Below are 21,011 nucleotides of genomic sequence, written 5' to 3' on the forward strand. Positions count from 1 at the left end.
ATGCAAGTCTGTAAATAGAACTGAGAAGGCTTAGATACAAGGTAATCACAGAGGTAAAAAGTATATTAATATTACCATGTTGGCTGTGCAAAACTGGGGAATAGGTAATAAAGGGATTATCTATCTTTTTAAACAAAAAAAATCTTTGGAGTAGACTGTCCCTTTAAGCAAAGCGGAGCACGCAGCATCACTCAGATGTGTTGAAGGCTGGAGATGTGGCTCCAGAGGATAGCAAGGCCGAAATGTTTGTGTCTGCAAATCACTGCTCAAATTTGGCATAGCGACAGAATGAAAAGCAAAAGCAAGGCCTTTTCTGTGACATGACTCTTGTCTTTGGAGTGGCGGCCGGGATATCCCTGTCCACCGTACGGTCCTGGCAGCCGCCACCAATTACTTTGCCCTGTTGCTGTCAGAACTGTTTGAGGATTCGTGCTCAGGGAGGGTGAATATTAAGTGGAGGCCTGTCATGTTAAAACTGATGTATCGCTACAAACTCACATATTTACAAACATTTATTACATGGAATTACTTTGTGAACTATTCCTTTAATATATATATAATATAAGAGGCCATCCCTCACTCATCTAATCGCTTGGTATTCTGAAGTCTCGCATACTTCCTTCCTGAGCCTGTCTACTGGAATTCGTTAACCAAACTTCCTTGACTACGCCTGTGCTCTGTATTCAGAGCTACTATGTCTCTCCTGTGTCTCTTCAGCCGACTCACCTTCCACGCCGCAGCATAGCACAGCCTTCAAGCACGGGTAGGAGTCGCGGTGACATCACACGCCAGCAACGATCTCGGGTCACACAGCTGACTCCCTCAAGCAGCTACCATCAGCATACGGGACGCTCCCCAGCAGCATCGCTATCAACCGCCTTCAACCTCTCAGTAAACGTTCCTCTGCAAACGGCGAGTTAGTAAGTTAAACTTCATAATTTAACGCTTACTCCGTTTTCACCTAACATAGTGGAGGTTACCATTATCTCTTGTACTCACATGCACTAGAATTATGTATATGTAAACCACACCTCCTGTTATCCTAACCTTTTGTGTACAAATACACAGGAACATTGTATACAATGTTTTAACCTCTTGTTTAAAGCTTATTACCTTCCTGCTTGTTTGTGTTAACACTTTGGATTACTTAAGTCAATAACTCTGCTGCAATTATTTGGTGAATCCTTCACAGGTGGCAGCTGTAGATTTATATAGCTTATATTATCCTGCAACTAATGTGCTCCTTGATTAATGTGGGTTTTACATTATTCCTAGGAGTAATTGATGTTAACCCCCATAAATCACTCCGCTACACAACTTCTCTAGCTAACACCATATCAGCAGTTGTGGTTCATAACTAGTACAAACCTTATGTTTTAGACTTGCAACTAAGGCCTGACCGAAATACCAAGCCATTTAAAGATGGACCCAGCTGAGATGGTAACACACATATAAACACTAAGCCAAAGAGTAGATATGCTCACAGATGGGTTAAACACCTTAAAGGCAGAAAATGATGCCTTAAAAGCTTACATTAAAGATTTCATAGAAACTAAAACACATATGACCGAACCCCAGATTAGTCCTCCAGAGAAATGTTATGGTGATAGGTCACAATTCAGGGATTTCAAGAACGCTTGCCTACTCCTATTTGCATTGAGGCCCCACACCTTCCCTAATGATACCTGGGCAAACAGCTTTTTTTGAGACCAATGAAAACATCCTTTTTAGACTCAGTTTTTACTGCCTTAGGCCAGCTGTATGAAGACCCCTATAAGCAGTTAACTACAGAGACCGCCATGAGGTCCCTTAAGCAAAAGAAAAGGCATGTTGAGGAGTACATAACGGACTTTAAAAAATGGGCTAAGGACTCACAATGGAATAATTTATCCTTAAGGAACCAATTCCGATTGAGCATTTCAGGGGCTATTAAGGATGAGCTGTCCCGCATAGACCTACCTCCCACACTGGAGGAGCTTATCAATTTAAGCATTACCATAGATAGACGCCTTAGAGAGAGACAGCAAGAAAAATCTTACCATGACACCTCAGTGAAAAAATACCTACACACTAGTACCCCAGTTACCACTTCTAAGATAGCTACTGAACCTATGGACATTGGCTTCCTGAAAGGCCCTCTCAGTGCTCAAGAGAAGGTCAGAAGACGTCACAACAATCTCTGTATGTACTGCACATCTGATGAACATACTGTGAAAAATTGTCCCATCCTACAGTGACAAAACAGGGGTAAGACTCTTTCACTTACTCATTGCCTTGGCACTCATGAACCTACAACAAACTATTGCAAATTACTCCTTCTTTTGCAGTGGGATCTTCTTCAAGTCAAGGTCACCGGGATAATTGACTTTGGGGCTACTGCTTGTTATATACCTTCCTGCTTGTTTGTGTTAACACTTTGGATTACTTAAGTCAATAACTCTGCTGCAATTATTTAGTGAATCCTTCACAGGTGGCAGCTGTAGAGTTATATAGCTCAGTGATTTTTAACCTTTTTTTTGCCGTGGCACACTTTTTTACATTAAAAAATCCTGTGGCACACCACCATCCCAAAATTTAAAAAAAAATCACACATTGTAGCCTAATACAGCATATATATATACACATACACACAAACACACACATACTGTATGTATTGTGCTGTTATGCCATGCCTCCTACAAACTACCCCTGCACTGGGAGTAAAAAACAAGCAAAGTTTAAAATATATGTCACACTGTTGTCAGTCTGCCGTGGCACACCTGAAGATCTCTCACGGCACACAAGTGTGCCACGGCACACTGGTTGAAAAACACTGATATAGCTTATATTATCCTGCAACTCCTTGATTAATGTGGGTTTTACATTATTCCTAGGAGTAATTGATGTTAACCCCCATAAATCACTCCTCTACACAACTTCTCTAGCTAACACCATATCAGCAGTTGTGGTTCATAACTAGTACAAACCTTATGTTTCAGACTTGCAACTAAGGACTGAGCCCAGACTGTACCTTGAGATGATTGAGGCTGTGGTACAGTACACTACACTGGGCAGATCCGTGTTTGCACCAGCAATGTCCAAGTTATTGCATTGCATGGCCAAGGGGAAAAGAGCAGCCTGAGCTCAGTACAGGACACCTGATTATCTGTGTGTATTATGTGTGATCTACTATGTGTGTGTGTATGTGTATATGTGTACATATACACATTCGTAAAACAAAACGAAAATCCGAATGAATGCACAACGAAAAAGAAAGGAAACAAAAAAATTAATTAATTTACTTTAATTTTCTTAAGGGGTTACAAATATACATGTGTGTGTATGTGTATGTATATATGTATGTGGTGTATGTAAGTGTACATGTGTATGTATGAATGTGTATGTGTATGTATATGTGTGTGTGTGTGTATTATTATTCTTTTTTTTCAAAGCGCCAACATATTCTGCAGCGCTGTCCTTGGGAACAATTCATTTAAATAAAACAATGATAAAAATTTGTAAGAGTCAAGACAACGTTTTACAAACACATACAGGAGGAATCGAGGGCCCTATTCCTGTGGGAATTTATAATCTAGAAGGATAGGAGGTTGAGAGACAGGAGGTGAGGATTGCAAGAGTGAGATGTTAATACAGAGTTAGATGAGGGAAAAATTAGGTAAATGGAATTAATTTATTATTGAGTTGGGTGGTAGGCTTCTCTGAACAAACAAGTCTTAAGAGAGCATTTAAAAGAAGAAAGATTAGGGGAAAGCCTGACAGCACGAGGGAGTGTGTTCCAGAGGGTAGGTGCTGCACAACAGAAGTCTTGCAGTCTAGCATTGGAAGAGGTGATAGTCAAAGATGCAAGGAGCAGGTCATTGTTGGATCTTAGTGGGCGGGCTGGAGTATACTTGTTGACTAGAGAGGATAGGTAGTGGAGAGCGGCATTGGTAAGAGCTTTGTATGTAAGGGTGAAGATTTAGAATTTAAGTCTGCTGTGAAAGGGGAGCCAATGAAGGGACTCGCAAAGAGGTGCAGCAGATACAGAGTGACGGGAAAGGTGGATTAGCCTTACAGAGGCATTTAGGATGGATTGAAGAGGGGAGAGGCGGGATAGAGGAAGTCCAGTAAGTAGGTTATTGCAGTAGTCAAGTTGGGAAATAACAAAGGAGTGGATTATTTGCTTTGTGGTGTTAGCGCTCAGAAAAGGGCAAATCTTGGAAATATTGCGTAGGTGGTTGTGGCAGGATGAGGAAAGTGATTGGATGAGGGGGATGAAGGATAGATTTGAGTCAAGTGTAGCTCCGAGGCGGCGGACTTGGGGACATGGTGATGTCGTCGAGAGGGATAGATAAGTCAGAAGTCGGTGTAGAGCTGGGGGGGGATTAGAAGGAGCTCAGTCTTGGACAATTTAACCTTTAGGTGGTGACAAGCCATCCAGGAAGAAATATTAGATAAGCAATCGCTGACATGAGAAAGGACAGAGGGAGAGAGAGCAGGGGTGGAGAGGTAGATCTGGGTGTCATCAGCATAGAGGTGATATTTAAAGCCATGACTGTTGATAAGTTTACCCAGTGAAGAAGTATAAATGAAGAAGAGTAGAACACCCGGAACTGATCCTTGAGGTATAGAGGCATTGGAGAGTCACCAGCAAATGACACAGAAAAAGACCTGTGAGAAAGATAAGAGTGAATCCAAGAAAGAGCAGAGTCACAAAGCCCAAAATTGCTAAGGGTCTGTAGGAGGAGGAGGTGGTCAACTGTGTCAAAGGCAGCTGAGAGGTCAAGTAAGATAAGTATAGAGTAGTGGCCATTACTTTTAGCAGAAAGAAGATCATGAACATAATTTAGACAGAGCATGCCATTTTAAATAACTTTCTAATTTACTCCTGTTATCAATTTTTCTTCATTCTCTTGCTATCTTTATTTGAAAAAGAAGGCATCTAAGCTAAGGAACCAGCCTTTTTTGGTTCAGTACCCTGGACAGCACTTGTTTATTGGTGCTGTCCAATCAGCAAGGACAACCCAGGTTGTGAACCTAAAATGGGCCGGCTTCTAAACTTACAGTCTCACTTTTCAAATAAAGATTGCAAGAGAATGAAGAAAAATGTATAATAGTGGTAAATTTGAAAGTTGCTTAAAATTGCATGCTCTAGCTAGAGGAAGAGGAAGCTGGTGGGAGGAGCACAGGTGTAAGGACGTGCAAACACCTGTTCTCAGGTTCCCTGCTAGAGCTGTTGGCAGAGCATTTTGCTGCTAAAAACCCCTGTCCTGGGCGGCTCCTTCAGTAAGGGTAAAAGGAATACTTACCCTAATCCCAGCACCCTATCAGTGCCATCCTAACGCACTGAGCTGCAATTGCAGCAAATAAATGGACTGACTGTGTCATTACAACTGCAGCCAAAGCACTATGAGAAGCCATAACAACACCCAAGGTGCATAAACTTCCATTACCAGGCGCCCAAGTTTTGGTGCAAAAAGTAAACTTCTTTTTTCCTTTCCCCCCTGTAAGCACTCTACAGAGGAAACATCAAGACCGCATCTCCAGACTCCCCCTCCCACCGGTGCCGCGTGAGGGGGAGCTTAGTAGTGCTGGATGTTCTGAGCGGGTCAGGAGATACTCGACACAGGGGGGAAGAAGTTCTTGCTACTGTGCTCACTTTTACCTACAGGCCGGATCAGGTGTTTTGCTGGAACGGGGGTCGGAGCATCCCGGTGGCCGCCGCTCCCTGACTGTAGTGGAGGACTACACTGTCCGCCCTTGCTGCAACGGGATCGCAGACCAGAGGAGGATAGAGCGGTCTGTTCCACATCGAGAAGGGGATCCGACAGCTGACCGGGTGACGTCACGGATAATTTGCTGGAAGGCGCTCCCACGCTGTGGGCGTTCGGCGTGCTGCTGACTCCGGAGGAGGATGACTCTGGTCTTGCTCCCCCCCACCGGTGCTGCGTGGGGGAGCACCGGAGCCGTCTTGGCAGATATTCCTGGCGGGGCTGGACGTTCCGACACAGGTGACCCCAGGTCCTGAGACAGGTACTTTTTTCTATGGGTTAAAGGACCCTAACTGATCCCGTACAAAAAAGGGTATCCTGGGTCTCGTAGGTTGATACTTTTATCAAGGGAGGAAGGTTCCCGTCAGAATTCTGGAATCCAAGGACTAACCGGATGGTTATGTGAATAGTGGTAACTGAAACCACCACAACTATTGCAAGTACTGTTTTCTTGTTTTCTTTTGCTTTGCAATGTGGGCCATATTAACTATTTGTGTTTAAATAACTCTAAAATGTAGAGGAAATTGTACGTTACCCTTTTTCAGAGTTAAAAAAAAAAAAAAGTGTTTTACATTGATATACAACATAATAATCATAACAGTTTATAATCCAAGGGTGAATGAAAACTCCATATGAATAACTGGGGGAATGGCATTGAGTAACATACAGATAATCTAAGAGTAAAGAATGCCATTGTTTCTGACTTCCTGAGACAAAAATCAGGCTCTGTTTGTTAAAGGCTAACGATTTAGTGTGTACCCTCTGATTTCCTATTGTTTTAAAAGCCTGAGCAAACCAGCAATAAAGGGAACGTGGGCTACAACTTAATAGAGGTTGGCATATAAGGATAGTATCATTATATGTCTGTAAATTTGGGAGAAACAATTAGGTTACATGAAGTCTTACTCTTTTATTGTTAATTAAATAGGAATAGTCTCGGTTATAAGAAAGAATTAACCTGTATCTTCTAAGTGAGTACAGCCTAACGCTTTTAAGTCCAAACAAACAAGCCAATGTACATAACTAAGGCAATATTAATTATTTCTGCTTAAGGAAATTTGAAGTGAAAGGGGAATTTCTATGTCTTTCTCTTTTTTTTATTCAAAGGTTAATGCAAAACTGAAAACAAATTCTAAACAAGAGTATTCATAAGCTCATTTCTTGAAAGATCACATAAACTGATTAACTTCACTTTAAAACTTACCCGAGCTGAGGTTACTCTCAAAGTTAGCCTAAAGGGGTAGCATTGGTACCTGATGGTATACTAGGTAGAAATATTTTTTGCACGTGGAAAATTAGCTAAGACAAACTAACTGTTATAGGAAGCAAGGAAAATTACTGAGAGCTCTTCCTCCCTACAGACCTATCAAAGAATCAGAATAAAAATCAGCCCTTGATAAGGGACTAATTTAATTTGTAAATTTGACTGTGAACTGTTTACTGCTTGAAAGTCTAAAATAGTGTAGTAAGAGTTATTATTTACTGTCTACTGAATAGGTGATTATACACATACTATTATTGTCAGAAAGCTGCCAGAAAGTACATAAATATTCGGAGCATTGAAGTGACTGCAAATTATTCATTCTTAGGGGAATAGTACTCTTTCTAATTGCCAAACCCCTACGACCGAAGTCTTAGCACAACACTGTTTTCCTTGTTTTACTTTTTTTTCTTTCTCACGCCCTTATCACTACCCACTGACACTATCACTTAGTCAACCCACTCTTCTTTTTTTTTTTCTCTCTCTCTCTTTTTCCCGACACCCAGGGGGGCCTTATTTTTTCTGCCCCCCCCCCCCCCCTCTCAATTTGTTGATTGCACTTCCCTACACGTCACTTTGTCACAACTCACAGTATTTTATCTACAAATATATGGATAAATATTTCACTGCACAAACCAGGACTTCCCCTTCGGTCATGGCGGCAAGGCAAAGAGATAAAAAAAAAAAAAAATGCACAAGAGTCATTAATAGAAACACACCCAAATATTAATATGCCTCAAATAAATGAGTCAATTGATATACACGCATTAGTTGTTAAAATAACTGAAGCACTATCCCCTAAATTTGAAGAGCTCCGATTTGAGATTAAACATGACATGAATGCAATAACTACAGAAATACGTCAATTTTTAAATAGGATCTCCGAGGCAGAGCAGAGAATATCTGACCTAGAAGATACTATACAGAGTCATAACACCACATTAGCCGACATAAATTCTAAGATAGTTAAGACTGAATTGAAATTAGAGGATTTAGAAAACCGGGCGAGAAGGAACAACATCAGATTAATAGGAGTGTCTGAGGAGAAACAGTACGAAGACCTAAATAAACTACTCACAGTAACAATACCACACTTACTACAGATACAGCAAACACAACCAAAAGTTATAATTGAAAGAATACATAGGTTAGGATGGCGGAATGTAGAAATGGAAAGGGATAGACCAAGACCAATAATCGCTAAACTATTGAACTACCAAGATAAACTTACAATATTACAATACTTCAGAAAAAAACAACCTATCTTCCTGGGAAACTCTAAAATATTGCTTTTTCAGGACTTCTCGGCTGAGACATCAGCTAAGAGAAGAGAACTTTCGCCAATATGTACTAGGTTGATAAACCAAGGGTACCAAGCTGCCCTAATATACCCAGCTAAATTAAAAATCATAATTAATAATAAAACTCAGTTCTTCGAAACATCCAAAGAAGCGGAAAGATACATAGCGCAGGCAATACCCCCATAGTTAGGGGAGATGAATAAATTAAATGGAGAAATAGATAAAATAGACCAAAAGGAAGGAGCATTAGGGACTAAGACCAGGATGGGTAGGATGGTTAACAGTAATCTTAATGAAGGCTTCTTATTTTTTTATTTTTTTGGCTTGTATTGTATGTTCAGTTCATCAATAGGGTTAATGACGGGGCGGCACAGGTCATGGGGCACTCAAACAGGCAGGGGGCACCCGGGACAACATAAAAAGAGCAGATTACGTTACACCTATGGGATTGGGGGCGGGGCCACGAGAGGAGGGTTTTTCCCTTTTTAAATCCTTTTTTTTTTCTTCTCTCTTTTATTACTATTATTTTAATCAATGGATACAGATATTAATTGTAAAATAGTTTCCTGGAACATAGGAGAGGAGGGTTGACATCCCCTATCAAAAGAAAAACAATCATATCTCATTTAAAGAAGATAAATATGGATGTTGCCTTCCTTCAGGAAACCCACATGAAAATGGAGGAGGTAATTAAACTTAAAAAATCATGGGTCCAAGAAATCTTTGCAGCCCCTGCCTTACGCCTAGATTTAGAGTTTTGCGGTAGCCGTCAAAACCAGCGTTAGAGGCTTCTAACGCTGGTTTTTACCGCCCGCTGGTATTTGGAGTCAGTCATTAAAGGGTCTAATGCTCACTTTGCAGCCGCGACTTTTCCATACCGCAGATCCCCCTACGCCATTTGCGTATCCTATCTTTTCAATGGGATCTTTCTAACGCCGGTATTTAGAGTCTTGGCTAAAGTGAGCGTTAGAAATCTAAAGACAAAACTCCAGCCGCAGAAAAAAAAACCTAATCTGCCGACCGCACACCGCCGCCACCTACGTTATAGCTATGTACCCCTAATCCGCTGACCCCTATATTATATTTATTAACCCCTAATCTGCACCCCACAACGTCGCCGCCAGCTACCTACAATAATTAACCCCTAATCTGCCGACCGGACCTCACCGCTACTATAATAAATGTATTAACCCCTAATCCGCCTCACTCCCGCCTCAATAACCCTATAAGAAATAGTATTAACCCCTAATCTGCCCTCCCTAACATCGCCAACACCTAACTTCAATTATTAACCCCTAATCTGCCGACTGGACCTCACCGCTACACTAATAAATGTATTAACCCCTAAAGCTAAGTCTAACCCTAACACCCCCCTAAGTTAAATATAATTTAAATCTAACAAAATAAATTAACTCTTATTAAATAAATTATTCCTATTTAAAGCTAAATACTTACCTGTAAAATAAACCCTAATATAGCTACAATATAACGAATAATTATATTGTAGCTATTTTAGGATTTATATTTATTTTACAGGCAACTTTGCATTTATTTTAACCAGGTACAATAGCTATTAAATAGTTAATAACTATTTAATAGCTACCTAGTTAAAATAATTACAAAATTACCTGTAAAATAAATCCTAACCTAAGTTACAATTAAACCTAACACTACACTATCAATAAATTGATAATAAATATTAGTGCGGTGAAAGTTTCATGACGTTATAACACTATTGAGTATTGGTATATGGGTAATCGATATATTTGAACCGATCGAATACAATATCTTATAATTTTATGGTATTCACGTTTGAAGATTCTCCGATTGGATAGGATATTTATCCGTTCAATTTGTAAATATATATTTTAACATAGGAGTTGTCTTACAAGGGATTCTCTCTACATGCTACCTGTGGATCAATGCGCATGCGCGACACATCAATTGCACTTCTCAGCCCCACATCCCAATCCGTTTAGTAGGCGTTTTCCACCCAGCGTAACCATTGGATATTAAGAAGGCGTCTTCCTTGAAACCCATGCAATTGGCCAACTGTTGGTTTGTAAACGTGTATAAAAGTCCGCGCATCCGGTAGCCTCGGGTTTACTAACTGTCAGCGAAAAAATATAGCATTGAGAAAGGCTAGGTCGTAGCCGAAACGCGTTTGCTCTATATATTTTAATCTTGCCGCTCAGTCACTTCAGCCACCTGATGCCGACGTTTCCTGTTATCGGCCAGGAAACAGAGAAGTGACTGTTGGCTTGTTTTTAGTTTCACTAATGTTTGGTAGTGGTTTGTGTTAAATGGTAGGGGTATTTACCCCATGTCTTTTAAATAATTAATTAAAGTATAGTTTTTTAACTAACTTCATATCCATGTAAGTAAGTATGAGTGCTATAATAGCCGCTATCTTTCTCTTCTTTTTCTTTGATATAGCTCCTCCCCTCACTACCATATACAGTCATTCGAACGAAAACAAGCAGAGAAAGGAGAAACCATAGGGCGCAGTGGTGACTGTAGTTTAAATTTAAAAATAACCTGCCTTAAAATGACAGGGCGGGCCGTGGACTGGATACACCACTAGAGAAATAAATTTATCAGGTAAGCATAAATTGTGTTTTCTCTAGTAAGGTGTATCCAGTCCACGGATCATCCATTACTTATGGGATACCAATACCAAAGCTAAAGTACACGGATGAAGGGAGGGATAAGGCAGGCACTTAAACGGAAGGTACCACTGCCAGTAAAAAACCTTTCTCCCAAAAATAGCCTCCTAGGAAGCAAAAGTATCAAATTTGTAGAATTTTGAAAAAGTATGAAGCGAAGACCAAGTCGCCGCCTTGCAAATCTGTTCAACAGAAGCCTCATTTTTAAAGGCCCAAGTGGAAGCCACAGCTCTAGTAGAATGAGCTGTAATTCTTTCAGGGGGCTGCTGTCCAGCAGTCTCATAGGCTAAGCGTATTATGCTTCTTAGCCAAAAAGAAAGAGAGGATGCCGAAGCCTTTTGACCTCTCCTCTGACCAGAGTAAACAACAAACAAAGCAGATGTTTGTCGAAAATCCTTAGTAGCTTGTAAGTAAAACTTTAAAGCACGAACTACGTCCAAATTGTGTAATAGACGTTCCTTCTCTGAAGAAGGATTAGGACACAAGGATGGAACAACAATCTCTTGATTGATATTCTTGTTAGATACCACCTTAGGTAAAAACCCAGGTTTGGTACGCAGGACTACCTTATCAGAATGAAATATCAGATAAGGAGAATCACATTGTAAGGCAGATAACTCGGAGACTCTACGAGCCGAGGAAATAGCTACCAAAAAAAGAACTTTCCAGGATAAAAGTTTTATATCTATGGAATGAAGAGGTTCAAACGGAACTCCTTGAAGAACCTTAAGAACCAAGTTTAAGCTCCATGGTGGAGCAACAGGTTTGAACACAGGCTTGATTCAGACCAATGCCTGACAAAATGCCTGAATGTCTGGAACATCTGCCAGACGCTTGTGTAAAAGAATAGACAGAGCAGAAATCTGTCCCTTTAAGGAACTAGCTGACAAACCTTTTTCCAAGCCTTCTTGGAGAAAAGATAATATCCTAGGAATCCTGACCTTATTCCACGAGTAACCCTTGGATTCACACCAATAAAGATATTTATGCCATATTTTATGGTAAATTTTCCTGGTGACAGGCTTTCGTGCCTGTATTAAGGTATCAATGACCGACTCGGAGAAGCCACGCTTTGATAAAACCAAGCGTTCAATCTCCATGCAGTCAGTCTCAGAGAAATTAGATTTGGATGGTGGAAAGGACCCTGAAGTAGAAGGTCCTGTCTCAGGGGCAGAGTCCATGGTGGAAAGGATGACATGTCCACTAGATCTGCATACCAGGTCCTGCGTGGCCACGCAGGCGCTATTAAAATCACTGATGCTCTCTCCTGCTTGATCTTGGCAATCAGTCGAGGGAGCAGAGGAAACGGTGGAAACACATAAGCCAGGTTGAAAGACCAGGGCGCTGCCAGAGCATCTATCAGAGTCGCCCTGGGGTCCCTGGACCTGTAACAAGGAAGCTTGGCGTTCTGTTGGGACGCCATGAGATCCAGTTCTGGTTTGCCCCAGCGATGAATCACTTGTGCAAACACCTCCGGATGGAGTTCCCACTCCCCCGGATGAAAAGTCTGTCGACTTAGAAACTCCGCCTCCCAGTTCTCCACACCTGGGATATGGATAGATGATAGGTGGCAGGAGTGAATCTCTGCCCAACAAATTATCTTTGAGACTTCTAACATCGCTTGGGAACTTCTTGTTCCCCCTTGATGATTGATGTAAGCCACAGTCGTGATGTTGTCCGACTGAAATCTGATGTACCTCAGAGACGCTAACTGAGGCCAAGCCTGAAGAGCATTGAATATCGCTCTTAGTTCCAGAATATTTATTGTAAGGAGAGACTCCTCCTGAGTCCACGATCCCTGAGCCTTCAGGGAGTTCCAGACTGCACCCCAACCTAGAAGGCTGGCATCTGTTGTTACAATTGTCCATTCTGGCCTGCGAAAGGTCATACCTTTGGACAGATGGACCCGAGATAGCCACCAGAGCAGAGAATCCCTATTCTCTTGGTCCAGATTCAGTTGAGGGGACAAATCTGTGTAATCCCCATCCCACTGACTGAGCATGCATAGTTGCAGCGGTCTGAGATGTAAGCGTGCAAACGGCACTATGTCCATTGCCGCTACCATTAAGCCGATAACTTCCATACACTGAGCCACCGAAGGTCGCAGAATGGAATGAAGAATCCGGCAGGAATTTAGAAGCTTTGATAACCTGGACTCCGTCAGGTAAATTTTCATCTCTATAGAATCTATCAGAGTCCCTAGAAAGGAAACTCTTGTGAGTGGGGATAGAGAACTCTTTTCCTCGTTCACCTTCCACCCATGCGATCTCAGAAATGCCAGTACTACGTCCGTATGAGACTTGGCAATTTGAAAGTTTGACGCCTGTATCAGAATGTTGTCTAAATAAGGGGCTACTGCTATGCCCCGCGGCCTGAGGACCACTAGAAGGGACCCTAGAACCTTTGTGAAGATTCTTGGGGCTGTAGCCAACCCGAAGGGAAGAGCTACGAACTGGTAATGCCTGTCTAGAAAGGCAAACCTGAGAAACCGATGATGATCTTTGTGTATCGGAATGTGAAGGTAAGCATCCACTGTAGTCATATATTGACCCTCCTGGATCATGGGTAGGATGGTACGAATAGTTTCCATCTTGAATGATGGAACTCTTAGGAATTTGTTTAAGATTTTTAGATCCAAAATTGGTCTGAATGTTCCCTCTTTCTTGGGAACCACAAACAGATTTGAGTAAAAACCCTGTCCTTGTTCCTCTTTTGGAACTGGATGGATCACTCCCATAACTAGGAGGTCTTGTACACAGTATAAGAATGCCTCTCTCTTTATCTGGTTTGCAGATAACTGTGAAAGGTGAAATCTCCCTATGGGGGGAGAAGCTTTGAAGTCCAGAAGATACCCCTGGGATATAATTTCCAACGCCCAGGGATCCTGAACATCCCTTGCCCACGCCTGGGCGAAGAGTGAAAGTCTGCCCCCCACTAGATCCGTTACCGGATAGGGGGTTGTTCCTTCATGCTGTCTTAGAGGCAGCAGCAGGTTTTTTAGCCTGCTTACCTTTGTTCCAGGTCTGGTTTGGCCTCCAGACCGCCTTGGACTGAGCAACAGTTCCCTCTTGTCTTGCATTAGAGGAGGTTGATGCCGCACTTGCCTTGGAGTTTCGAAAGGCACAAAAAACAGAATTTATGTTTACCTGATAAATTACTTTCTCCAACGGTGTGTCCGGTCCACGGCGTCATCCTTACTTGTGGGATATTCTCTTCCCCAACAGGAAATGGCAAAGAGCCCAGCAAAGCTGGTCACATGATCCCTCCTAGGCTCCGCCTACCCCAATCATTCGACCGACGTTAAGGAGGAATATTTGCATAGGAGAAACCATATGATACCGTGGTGACTGTAGTTAAAGAAAATAAATTATCAGACCTGATTAAAAAACCAGGGCGGGCCGTGGACCGGACACACCGTTGGAGAAAGTAATTTATCAGGTAAACATAAATTCTGTTTTCTCCAACATAGGTGTGTCCGGTCCACGGCGTCATCCTTACTTGTGGGAACCAATACCAAAGCTTTAGGACACGGATGATGGGAGGGAGCAAATCAGGTCACCTAGATGGAAGGCACCACGGCTTGCAAAACCTTTCTCCCAAAAATATCCTCAGAAGAAGCAAAAGTATCAAACTTGTAAAATTTGGTAAAAGTGTGCAGTGAAGACCAAGTCGCTGCCCTACATATCTGATCAACAGAAGCCTCGTTCTTGAAGGCCCATGTGGAAGCCACAGCCCTAGTGGAATGAGCTGTGATTCTTTCGGGAGGCTGCCGTCCGGCAGTCTCGTAAGCCAATCTGATGATGCTTTTAATCCAAAAAGAGAGAGAGGTAGAAGTTGCTTTTTGACCTCTCCTTTTACCGGAATAAACAACAAACAAGGAAGATGTTTGTCTAAAATCCTTTGTAGCGTCTAAATAGAATTTTAGAGCGCGAACAACATCCAAATTGTGCAACAAACGTTCCTTCTTTGAAACTGGTTTCGGACACAGAGAAGGTACGATAATCTCCTGGTTAATGTTTTTGTTAGAAACAACTTTTGGAAGAAAACCAGGTTTAGTACGTAAAACCACCTTATCTGCATGGAACACCAGATAAGGAGGAGAACACTGCAGAGCAGATAATTCTGAAACTCTTCTAGCAGAAGAAATTGCAACCAAAAACAAAACTTTCCAAGATAATAACTTAATATCTACGGAATGTAAGGGTTCAAACGGAACCCCCTGAAGAACTGAAAGAACTAAGTTGAGACTCCAAGGAGGAGTCAAAGGTTTGTAAACAGGCTTGATTCTAACCAGAGCCTGAACAAAGGCTTGAACATCTGGCACAGCTGCCAGCTTTTTGTGAAGTAACACAGACAAGGCAGAAATCTGTCCCTTCAAGGAACTTGCAGATAATCCTTTTTCCAATCCTTCTTGAAGGAAGGATAGAATCTTAGGAATCTTAACCTTGTCCCAAGGGAATCCTTTAGATTCACACCAACAGATATATTTTTTCCAAATTTTGTGGTAAATCTTTCTAGTTACAGGCTTTCTGGCCTGAACAAGAGTATCGATAACAGAATCTGAGAACCCTCGCTTCGATAAGATCAAGCGTTCAATCTCCAAGCAGTCAGCTGGAGTGAGACCAGATTCGGATGTTCGAACGGACCTTGAACAAGAAGGTCTCGTCTCAAAGGTAGCTTCCATGGTGGAGCCGATGACATATTCACCAGATCTGCATACCAAGTCCTGCGTGGCCACGCAGGAGCTATCAAGATCACCGACGCCCTCTCCTGATTGATCCTGGCTACCAGCCTGGGGATGAGAGGAAACGGCGGGAATACATAAGCTAGTTTGAAGGTCCAAGGTGCTACTAGTGCATCCACTAGAGCCGCCTTGGGATCCCTGGATCTGGACCCGTAGCAAGGAACTTTGAAGTTCTGACGAGAGGCCATCAGATCCATGTCTGGAATGCCCCACAGTTGAGTGATTTGGGCAAAGATTTCCGGATGGAGTTCCCACTCCCCCGGATGCAATGTCTGACGACTCAGAAAATCCGCTTCCCAATTTTCCACTCCTGGGATGTGGATTGCAGACAGGTGGCAGGAGTGAGTCTCCGCCCATTGAATGATTTTGGTCACTTCTTCCATCGCCAGGGAACTCCTTGTTCCCCCCTGATGGTTGATGTACGCAACAGTTGTCATGTTGTCTGATTGAAACCGTATGAACTTGGCCCTCGCTAGCTGAGGCCAAGCCTTGAGAGCATTGAATATCGCTCTCAGTTCCAGAATATTTATCGGTAGAAGAGATTCTTCCCGAGACCAAAGACCCTGAGCTTTCAGGGATCCCCAGACCGCGCCCCAGCCCATCAGACTGGCGTCGGTCGTGACAATGACCCACTCTGGTCTGCGGAAGGTCATCCCTTGTGACAGGTTGTCCAGGGACAGCCACCAACGGAGTGAGTCTCTGGTCCTCGGATTTACTTGTATCCTCGGAGACAAGTCTGTATAGTCCCCATTCCACTGACTGAGCATGCACAGTTGTAATGGTCTTAGATGAATGCGCGCAAAAGGAACTATGTCCATTGCCGCTACCATCAAACCTATCACTTCCATGCACTGCGCTATGGAAGGAAGAGGAACGGAATGAAGTATCCGACAAGAGTCTAGAAGTTTTGTTTTTCTGGCCTCTGTCAGAAAAATCCTCATTTCTAAGGAGTCTATTATTGTTCCCAAGAAGGGAACCCTTGTTGACGGAGATAGAGAACTCTTTTCCACGTTCACTTTCCATCCGTGAGATCTGAGAAAGGCCAGGACGATGTCCGTGTGAGCCTTTGCTTGAGGAAGGGACGACGCCTGAATCAGAATGTCGTCCAAGTAAGGTACTACAGCAATGCCCCTTGGTCTTAGCACAGCTAGAAGGGACCCTAGTACCTTTGTGAAAATCCTTGGAGCAGTGGCTAATCCGAAAGGAAGCGCCACGAACTGGTAATGCTTGTCCAGGAATGCGAACCTTAGGAACCGATGATGTTCCTTGTGGATAGGAATATGTAGATACACATCCTTTAAATCCACCGTGGTCATGAATTGACCTTCCTGGATGGAAGGAAGAATTGTTCGAATGGTTTCCATTTTGAACGATGGAACCTTGAGAAACTTGTTTAAGATCTTGAGATCTAAGATTGGTCTGAACGTTCCCTCTTTTTTGGGAACTATGAACAGATTGGAGTAGAACCCCATCCCTTGTTCTCCTAATGGAACAGGATGAATCACTCCCATTTTTAACAGGTCTTCTACACAATGTAAGAATGCCTGTCTTTTTATGTGGTCTGAAGACAACTGAGACCTGTGGAACCTCCCCCTTGGGGGAAGCCCCTTGAATTCCAGAAGATAACCTTGGGAGACTATTTCTAGTGCCCAAGGATCCAGAACATCTCTTGCCCAAGCCTGAGCGAAGAGAGAGAGTCTGCCCCCCACCAGATCCGGTCCCGGATCGGGGGCCAACATTTCATGCTGTCTTGGTAGCAGTGGCAGGTTTCTTGGCCTGCTTTCCCTTGTTCCAGCCTTGCATTGGTCTCCAAGCTTGCTTGGCTTGAGAAGTATTACCCTCTTGCTTAGAGGACGTAGCACTTTGGGCTGGTCCGTTTCTACGAAAGGGACGAAAATTAGGTTTATTTTTGGCCTTGAAAGGCCGATCCTGAGGAAGGGCGTGGCCCTTACCCCCAGTGATATCAGAGATAATCTCTTTCAAGTCAGGGCCAAACAGCGTTTTCCCCTTGAAAGGAATGTTAAGTAGCTTGTTCTTGGAAGATGCATCAGCTGACCAAGATTTCAACCAAAGCGCTCTGCGCGCCACAATAGCAAACCCAGAATTCTTAGCCGCTAACCTAGCCAATTGCAAAGTGGCGTCTAGGGTGAAAGAATTAGCCAATTTGAGAGCATTGATTCTGTCCATAATCTCCTCATAAGGAGGAGAATCACTATCGACCGCCTTTACCAGCTCATCGAACCAGAAACACGCGGCTGTAGCGACAGGGACAATGCATGAAATTGGTTGTAGAAGGTAACCCTGCTGAACAAACATCTTTTTAAGTAAACCTTCTAATTTTTTATCCATAGGATCTTTGAAAGCACAACTATCTTCTATGGGTATAGTGGTGCGTTTGTTTAAAGTGGAAACCGCTCCCTCGACCTTGGGGACTGTCTGCCATAAGTCCTTTCTGGGGTCGACCATAGGAAACAATTTTTTAAATATGGGGGGAGGGACGAAAGGAATACCGGGCCTTTCCCATTCTTTATTTACAATGTCCGCCACCCGCTTGGGTATAGGAAAAGCTTCTGGGAGCCCCGGGACCTCTAGGAACTTGTCCATTTTACATAGTTTCTCTGGGATGACCAAATTGTCACAATCATCCAGAGTGGATAATACCTCCTTAAGCAGAGCGCGGAGATGTTCCAACTTAAATTTAAACGTAATCACATCAGGTTCAGCTTGTTGAGAAATGTTCCCTGAATCTGTAATTTCTCCCTCAGACAAAACCTCCCTGGCCCCATCAGACTGGTGTAGGGGCCTTTCAGAACCATTATCATCAGCGTCGTCATGCTCTTCAGTATCTAAAACAGAGCAGTCGCGCTTACGCTGATAAGTGGGCATTTTGGCTAAAATGTTTTTGATAGAATTATCCATTACAGCCGTTAATTGTTGCATAGTATTGGCGCGCTAGATGTACTAGGGGCCTCCTGAGTGGGCAAGACTCGTGTAGACGAAGGAGGGAATGATGCAGTACCATGCTTACTCCCCTCACTTGAGGAATCATCTTGGGCATCATTGTCATTGTCACATAAATCACATTTATTTAAATGAGAAGGAACTCTGGCTTCCCCACATTCAGAACACAGTCTATCTGGTAGTTCAGACATGTTAAACAGGCATAAACTTGATAACAAAGTACAAAAAACGTTTTAAAATAAAACCGTTACTGTCACTTTAAATTTTAAACTGAACACACTTTATTACTGCAATTGCGAAAAAATATGAAGGAATTGTTCAAAATTCACCAAAATTTCACCACAGTGTCTTAAAGCCTTAAAAGTATTGCACACCAAATTTGGAAGCTTTAACCCTTAAAATAACGGAACCGGAGCCGTTTTTAACTTTAACCCCTTTACAGTCCCTGGTATCTGCTTTGCTGAGACCCAACCAAGCCCAAAGGGGAATACGATACCAAATGACGCCTTCAGAAAGTCTTTTCTATGTATCAGAGCTCCTCACACATGCGACTGCATGTCATGCCTCTCAAAAACAAGTGCGCAACACCGGCGCGAAAATGAGGCTCTGCCTATGATTTGGGAAAGCCCCTAAAGAATAAGGTGTCTAAAACAGTGCCTGCCGATATAATCTTATCAAAATACCCAGATTAAATGATTCCTCAAGGCTAAATATGTGTTAATAATGAATCGATTTAGCCCAGAAAAAGTCTACAGTCTTAATAAGCCCTTGTGAAGCCCTTATTTACTATCTTAATAAACATGGCTTACCGGATCCCATAGGGAAAATGACAGCTTCCAGCATTACATCGTCTTGTTAGAATGTGTCATACCTCAAGCAGCAAGAGACTGCTCACTGTTCCCCCAACTGAAGTTAATTCCTCTCAACAGTCCTGTGTGGAACAGCCATGGATTTTAGTAACGGTTGCTAAAATCATTTTCCTCATACAAACAGAAATCTTCATCTCTTTTCTGTTTCTGAGTAAATAGTACATACCAGCACTATTTTAAAATAACAAACTCTTGATTGAATAATAAAAACTACAGTTAAACACTAAAAAACTCTAAGCCATCTCCGTGGAGATGTTGCCTGTACAACGGCAAAGAGAATGACTGGGGTAGGCGGAGCCTAGGAGGGATCATGTGACCAGCTTTGCTGGGCTCTTTGCCATTTCCTGTTGGGGAAGAGAATATCCCACAAGTAAGGATGACGCCGTGGACCGGACACACCTATGTTGGAGAAATTAGACTGTTTGGCCCTGGATTTGGACCTATCTTGAGGAAGGGCATGACCTTTACCTCCAGTGATATCAGCAATAATCTCCTTCAAACCAGGCCCGAATAAGGTCTGCCCCTTGAAGGGAATGTTAAGCAGCTTAGACTTTGAAGTCACGTCAGCTGACCATGATTTGAGCCATAACGCTCTGCGCGCTTGTATAGCAAAACCAGAATTCTTAGCCGTTAGTTTAGTTAAATGAACAATGGCATCAGAAACAAAAGAATTGGCTAGCTTAAGTGCCCTAAGCTTGTCAAGTATGTCATCCAATGGAGTCGCTACCTGTAAGGCCTCTTCCAGAGACTCAAACCAGAACGCCGCAGCAGCAGTGACAGGGGCAATGCATGCAAGGGGCTGAAGGATAAAACCTTGTTGACAAAATATTTTCTTAAGGTAACCTTCCAATTTTTTATCCATTGGATCTAAAAAAGCACAACTGTCCTCGACAGGGATAGTGGTACGCTTTGCTAAAGTAGAAACTGCTCCCTCCACCTTAGGGACTGTCTGCCATAAGTCCCGTGTAGTGGCGTCTATAGGAAACATTTTTCTAAAAATAGGAGGTGGAGAGAACGGCACACCTGGCCTATCCCATTCCTTAGAAATAATTTCTGTAAACCTTTTAGGTATTGGAAAAACATCAGTACACACCGGCACTGCATAGTATTTATCCAGTCTACACAATTTCTCTGGCACTGCAATTGTGTCACAGTCATTCAGAGCAGCTAAAACCTCTTTAAGTAGCACGCGGAGGTGTTCAAGCTTAAATTTAAATGTAGAAATCTCAGAATCAGGGATTCTCCCTGAATCAGAAGCATCACCCACAGACTGAAGTTCCCCTTCTTCAGCTTCAGCATATTGTGAGGCAGTATCAGACATGGTTCTTAAAGCGTCAGTATGCTCTGCATTTCGTCTAACCCCAGAGCTATCTCGCTTACCTCTAAATTCAGGTAGTCTGGCTAATACCGCTGACAGTGTATTATCCATGACTGCCGCCATGTCTTGTAAAGTAAACGC

At 42.7% G+C, this 21,011-nt stretch overlaps 1 protein-coding gene across 1 annotated transcript in view; it reads right to left on the minus strand.

The window, feature by feature from the left end:
• FMN1 (formin 1) overlaps window positions 1-21,011 on the minus strand; it is a 480,791-nt gene that overhangs the window by 358,593 nt on the left and 101,187 nt on the right. The gene's annotated exons all lie outside the window — the stretch shown is intronic.

The sequence above is a fragment of the Bombina bombina genome, chromosome 1 (genome assembly GCF_027579735.1).
Source record: "Bombina bombina isolate aBomBom1 chromosome 1, aBomBom1.pri, whole genome shotgun sequence".
Taxonomy (NCBI): Eukaryota; Metazoa; Chordata; class Amphibia; order Anura; family Bombinatoridae; genus Bombina; species Bombina bombina.